Source organism: Panulirus ornatus, chromosome 32 (genome assembly GCF_036320965.1).
Source record: "Panulirus ornatus isolate Po-2019 chromosome 32, ASM3632096v1, whole genome shotgun sequence".
Lineage (NCBI taxonomy): Eukaryota > Metazoa > Arthropoda > Malacostraca > Decapoda > Palinuridae > Panulirus > Panulirus ornatus.
In genome coordinates, this window is record NC_092255.1 from 11316631 (window position 1) to 11323652 (window position 7022).

Below are 7022 nucleotides of genomic sequence, written 5' to 3' on the forward strand. Positions count from 1 at the left end.
TTTCTTTAATAAATTTCACTGTAATACCATCCAAACCTGCTGCCTTGCCGCCTATCATCTTTCGCAAAGCTTTTACTACCTCTTCCCTGTTTACCAAATCATTTTCCCTAACCCCCTCACTTTGCACACCATCTCGACTAAAATACCCTATATCTGCCACTCTATCATCAAACACATTCAACAAACCTTCAAAATACTCACTCCATCTCCTCCTCACATCACCACTACTTGTTATCACCTCCCCATTAGCACCCTTCACTGAAGTTCCCATTTGTTTCCTTGTCTTACGCACTTTATTTACCTCCTTCCAAAATATCTTTTATTCTCTCTAAAATTTAATGATACTCTCTCACTCCAACTCTCATTTGCCCTCTTTTTCACCTCTTGCACCTTTCTCTTGACCTGTCTCTTTCTTTTATACATCTCCAAGTGATATGCATTTTTTCCCTGCAAAAATTGTCCAAATGCCTCTCTCGTCTCTTTCACGAATAATCTTACTTCTTCATCCCACCACTCACTACCCGTTCTAATCAACCCACCTCTCACGCTTCTTCTGCCACAAGCATCTTTTGCGCAAGCCAATACTGCTTCCCTAAATACATCCCATTCCTCCCCCACTCCCCTTACCACCTTTGTTCTCACCTTTTTCCGTACTCTATTCAGTCTCTCTTGGTACTTCCTCACATAAATCTCCTTCCCAACCTCACTTACTCTTACCACTCTCTTCACCCCAGCATTCTCTCTTCTTTTCTGAAAACCCCTACAAATCTTCACTTTCGCCTCCACAAGATAATGATCAGACATCCCTCCAGTTGCACCTCTCAACACATTAACATCCAAAAGTCTCTCTTTCGCGCGCCTATCAATTAACACGTAATCCAGTAACGCTCTCTGGCCATCTCTCCTACTTACATACGTATACTTATGTATATATCTCTCTTTAAACCAGTATTCCCAAACACCAGTCCTTTTTCAGCATATAAATCTACAAGCTCTTCACCATCTCTATTTACAACACTGAAAACCCCATGTATACCAATTATTCCCTCAACTGCTATATTACTCACCTTTGCATTCAAATCACCCATCACTATAACCCGGTCTTGTGCATCAAAACCACTAACACACTCATTCAGCTGCTCACAAAACACTTGCCTCTCATGATCTTTCTTTTCATGCCCAGGTGCATATGCACCAATAATCACCCATCTCTCTCCATCCACTTTCAGTTTTACCCATATCAATCTAGAATTTACTTTCTTACACTCTATTACATACTCCCACAACTCTTGTTTCAGGAGTAGTGCTACTCCTTCCCTTGCTCTTGTCCTCTCACTAACCCCTGACTTTACTCCCAAGACATTCCCAAACCACTGTTCCACTTCTTTCTTGAGCTTCGTTTCACTCAGAGCCAAAACATTCAGGTTCCTTTCCTCAAACATACTACCTATCTCTCCCTTTTTCTCATCTTGGTTGCATCCACACACATTTAGACATCCTAATCTAAGCCTTCGAGGATGAGCACTCCTCGCGTGACTCCTTCTTCTGTTTCCCCTTTTAGAAAGTTATAATACAAGGAGGGTAGAGTTTCTGGCGCCCCTCTCCCGTCCCCTTTAGTCACCTTCTACGACACGTGAGGAATGCGTGGGAAGTATTCTTTCTGCCCTATCCCCATATATATATATATATATATATATATATATATATATATATATATATATATATATATATATATATATATATGAAGATTTGTATGGGTTTTCAGAAAAGAGGAGTGAATGTTGGGGTGAAGAGGGTGGTGAGAGTAAGTGAGCTAGGGAAGGACACTTGTGTGAGGAAGTACCAGGAGAGACTGAGTACAGAATGGAAAAAGGTGAGAACAATGGAAGTAAGGGGAGTGGGGGAGGAATGGGATGTATTTATGGAATCAGTGATGGATTGCGCAAAAAGATGCTTGTGGCATGAGAAGAGTGGGAGGTGGGTTGATTAGAAAGGGTAGTGAGTGGTGGGATGAAGAAGTAAGAGTATTAGTGAAAGAGAAGAGAGAGGCATTTGGACGATTTTTGCAGAGAAAAAATGCAATTGAGTGGGAGATGTATAAAAGAAAGAGACAGGAGGTCAAGAGAAAGGTGCAAGAGGTGAAAAAAAGGGCAAATGAGAGTTGGGGTGAAAGAGTATCATTAAATTTTAGGGAGAATAAAAAGATGTTCTGGAAGGAGGTAAATAAAGTGCGTAAGACAAGGGAGCAAATGGGAACTTCAGTGAAGGGCGCAAATGGGAAGGTGATAACAAGTAGTGGTGATGTGAGAAGGAGATGGAGTGAGTATTTTGAAGGTCTGTTGAATGTGTTTGATGATAGAGTGGCAGATATAGGGTGTTTTGGTCGAAGTGGTGTGCAAAGTGAGAGGGTTAGGGAAAATGATTTGGTAAAGAGAGAAGAGGTAGTAAAAGCTTTGCGGAAGATGAAAGCCGGCAAGGCAGCAGGTTTGGATGGTATTGCAGTGGAATTTATTAAAAAAGGGGGTGACTGTATTGTTGACTGGTTGGTAAGGTTATTTAATGTATGTATGACTCATGGTGAGGTGCCTGAGGATTGGCGGAATGCGTGCATAGTGCCATTGTACAAAGGCAAAGGGGATAAGAGTGAGTGCTCAAATCACAGATGTATAAGTTTGTTGAGTATTCCTGGTAAATTATATGGGAGGGTATATGGGAGGGTAAAGGCATGTACAGAGCATCAGATTGGGGAAGAGCAGTGTGGTTTCAGAAGTGGTAGAGGATGTGTGGATCATGTGTTTGCTTTGAAGAATGTATGTGAGAAATACTTAGAAAAGCAAATGGATTTGTATGTAGCATTTATGGATCTGGAGAAGGCATATGACAGAGTTGATAGAGATGCTCTCTGGAAGGTATTAAGAATATATGGTGTGGGAGGCAAGTTGTTAGAAGCAGTGAAAAGTTTTTCTCGAGGATGTAAGGCATGTGTACGTGTAGGAAGAGAGGAAAGTGATTGGTTCTCAGTGAATGTAGGTTTGCGGCAGGGGTGTGTGATGTCTCCATGGTTGTTTAATTTGTTTATGGATGGGGTTGTTAGGGAGGTGAATGCAAGAGTTTTCGAAAGAGGGGCAAGTAAGAAGTCTGTTGGGGATGAGAGAGCTTGGGAAGTGAGTCAGTTGTTGTTCGCTGATGATACAGCGCTGGTGGCTGATTCATGTGAGAAACTGCAGAAGCCGGTGACTGAGTTTGGTAAAGTGTGTGAAAGAAGAAAGATAAGAGTAAATGTGAATAAGAGCAAGGTTATTAGGTACAGTAGGGCTGAGGGTCAAGTCAATTGGGAGGTAAGTTTGAATGGAGAAAAACTGGAGGAAGTGAATTGTTTTAGATATCTGGGAGTGGATCTGGCAGGGGATGGAACCATGGAAGCGGAAGTGGATCATAGTGTGGGGGAGGGGGCGAAAATTCTGGGAGCCTTGAAGAATGTGTGGAAGTCGAGAACATTATCTCGGAAAGCAAAAATGGGTATGTTTGAAGGAATAGTGGTTCCAACAATGTTGTATGGTTGCGAGGCGTGGGCTATGATTAGAGTTGTGCGCAGGAGGATGGATGTGCTGGAAATGAGATGTTTGAGGACAATGTGTGGTGTGAGGTGGTTTGATCGAGTAAGTAACGTAAGGGTAAGAGAGATGTGTAGAAATAAAAAGAGCGTGGATGAGAGAGCAGAAGAGGGTGTTTTGAAATGGTTTGGGCACATGGGGAGAATGAGTGAGGAAAGATTGACCAAGAGGATATATGTGTCGGAGGTGGAGGGAACGAGGAGAAGAGGGAGACCAAAATGGAGGTGGAAAGATGTAGTGAAAAAGATTTGGTGTGATCGGAGCCTGAACATGCAGGAGCGTGAAAGGAGGGCAAGGAATAGAGTGAATTGGAGCGATGTGGTATACCGGGGTTTACGTGCTGTCAGTGGATTGAATCAAGGCATGTGAAGCGTCTGGGGTAAACCATGGAAAGCTGTGTAGGTATGTATATTTGCGTGTGTGGACGTATGTATATACATGTGTATGGGGGGGGGTTGGGCCATTTCTTTCGTCTGTTTCCTTGCGATACCTCGCAAACGCGGGAGACAGCGACAAAGTATAATAAATAAATATAAAAAATATATATATATACATATACACCTCGCAAACGCGGGAAACATATATATATATATATATATATATATATATATATATATATATATATATATATATATATATATATATATATTACATTATATTATACCAAATCATTATTATACTTGATCGCCGTCTCTCGCCTGGATTAAGGGTTCAATTAGTCGTTACGACTTAGCTAACATAAAATGATAATTGAAAGACGACGAGAAGGCAACCAATCTTGTTCATTATTTTCAACCACAGTTAAAGTAATATGTTTGCTGAAGAGGAAGCATTCAAATATAATTGATATAAAAGTTTACGTCATTAAAAGTCTAAGTAATTTCGAAATTTTCTTAACGTAAGTATATTTGTAAACATTGAATAATTCTTTTTTTACTAATATATATAAGGAAGGGTATTTGTTTATGGCTGAATATTTGCTTATGGCTGAATATTCCCGACTTTGTGCAGTCACAAAAGAGTGTCTATGAATTTCGTGCGGCTATGTTGGATGTTGGTATTTTCCTTTTTATCTTTTTCTGGAGTTGATCAATTTTGACGTAATTGTTTGTTCAGAAGGCAGTTTTCTTGATCCAGGCCAAGTAAGAAGACTTGCAGAGGTTGACGTAGAGGCCAGGGAAGTTCTCGCGGCCACAACCAAACCCTCTGGCGACAATGCCAGTCAAGGTGTAGCGCTCATCTGAGTTGAGGTACACGATGGGTCCGCCAGAGTCACCCTGGGTGGGGAGGAAAAATATCAGAATGAAAAGTCATTATTTTTTCAACATATTTTAGAAGCAAAGGAAAGATAAGGTTGACAATGCGATCTAGAGGAAAGCGATGTCATTTTTCGCCCTGTGAATGAACAAACTTAATTACCTCTGCATACATTTTTTATCATAAGGGAAAGTTTTCCATCAAAGCGAAGAGACAGAATCCCATGAATGATACATCTAGAATAAAAATTTTTACCTCACTCGCTGTCTGCACTATAATTCTAACAAGTCAGAGCCTAATAACGAGACGAGCCTTACCTGACATACATTTTTCATTCCATTTGGATCTCCGGCACACAAAGTTTCGTTCCCAATCCCACGGGGCCACAGAGCTGAGTAGCCAAGCAAAGTGGAGTAGCTTCGGTCACAAATTGACGATGGAAACACCGTAATGTTTACCTCCTGTAATACCGAGCTGGGATTTCCACCTGTGGGTCACATAGGTTAATGTAGCTTATAAACTCTGACACTACTACAGTGCTTAACTGTAACTCAGGGCAATATAACAACACGAGCATGAAATCACAGTATAAGGAATGGGGTTTAAATTTTGAGGATACATGTATATATATATATATATATATATATATATATATATATATATATATATATATATATATATATATATATATATATATATATATATATATATATATATATATATATATATATATATATATATATATATATATATATATATATTTTTTTTTCTTTTTTTTTATACTTTGTCGCTGTCTCCCGCGTTTGCGAGGTAGCGCAAGGAAACAGACGAAAGAAATGGCCCAACCCCCCCCATACACATGTATATACATACGTCCACACACGCAAATATACATACCTACACAGCTTTCCATGGTTTACCCCAGACGCTTCACATGCCTTGATTCAATCCACTGACAGCACGTCAACCCCGGTATACCACATCGCTCCAATTCACTCTATTCCTTGCCCTCCTTTCACCCTCCTGCATGTTCAGGCCCCGATCACACAAAATCTTTTTCACTACATCTTTCCACCTCCAATTTGGTCTCCCTCTTCTCCTCGTTCCCTACACCTCCGACACATATATCCTCTTGGTCAATCTTTCCTCACTCATCCTCTCCATGTGCCCAAACCACTTCAAAACACCCTCATCTGCTCTCTCAACCACGCTCTTTTTATTTCCACATATCTCTCTTACCCTTACGTTACTCACTCGATCAAACCACCTCACACCACACATTGTCCTCAAACATCTCATTTCCAGCACATCCATCCTCCTGCGCACAACTCTATCCATAGCCCACGCCTCGCAACCATACAACATTGTTGGAACCATTATTCCTTCAAACATATCCATTTTTGCTTTCCGAGATAATGTTCTCGACTTCCACACATTCTTCAAGGCCCCCAGAGTTTTCGCCCCCTCCCCCACCCAATGATCCACTTCCGCTTCCATGGTTCCATACGCTGCCAGATCCACTCCCAGATATCTAAAACACTTCACTTCCTCCAGTTTTTCTCCATTCAAACTCACCTCCCAATTGACTTGACCCTCAACCCTACTGTACCTAATAACCTTGCCCTTATTCACATTTACTCTTAAATTTCTTCTTCCACACACTTTACCAAACTCAGTCACCAGCTTCTGCAGTTTCTCACATGAATCAGCCACCAGCGCTGTATCATCAGCGAACAACAACTGACTCACTTCCCAAGCTCTCTCATCCCCAACAGACTTCATACTTCCCCTCTTTCCAAAACTCTTGCATTTACCTCCCTAACAACCCCCTCCATAAACAAATTAAAAAACCATGGAGACATCACACACCCCTGCCGCAAACCTACATTCACTGAGAACCAATCACTTTCCTCTCTTCCTACACGTACACATGCCTTACATCCTCGATAAAAACTTTTCACTGCTTCTAACAACTTTCCTCCCACACCATATATTCTTAATACCTTCCACAGAGCATCTCTATCAACTCTATCATATGCCTTCTCCAGATCCATAAATGCTACATACAAATCCATTTGCTTTTCTAAGTATTTCTCACATACATTCTTCAAAGCAAACACCTGATCCACACATCCTTTACCACTTCTGAAA

The 7022-nt window shown here is 40.9% G+C and overlaps 1 long non-coding RNA gene across 1 annotated transcript; it reads right to left on the minus strand.

The window, feature by feature from the left end:
- Nucleotides 1-4379: 4379 nt before the first annotated feature.
- Nucleotides 4380-5407, minus strand: LOC139759301 (uncharacterized). Its single transcript, XR_011715034.1, has 2 exons — nucleotides 5189-5407; nucleotides 4380-4891 (listed from the first exon to the last, which is right to left on the minus strand). It is a non-coding gene; the product is annotated as an uncharacterized lncRNA (long non-coding RNA).
- Nucleotides 5408-7022: the final 1615 nt, after the last annotated feature.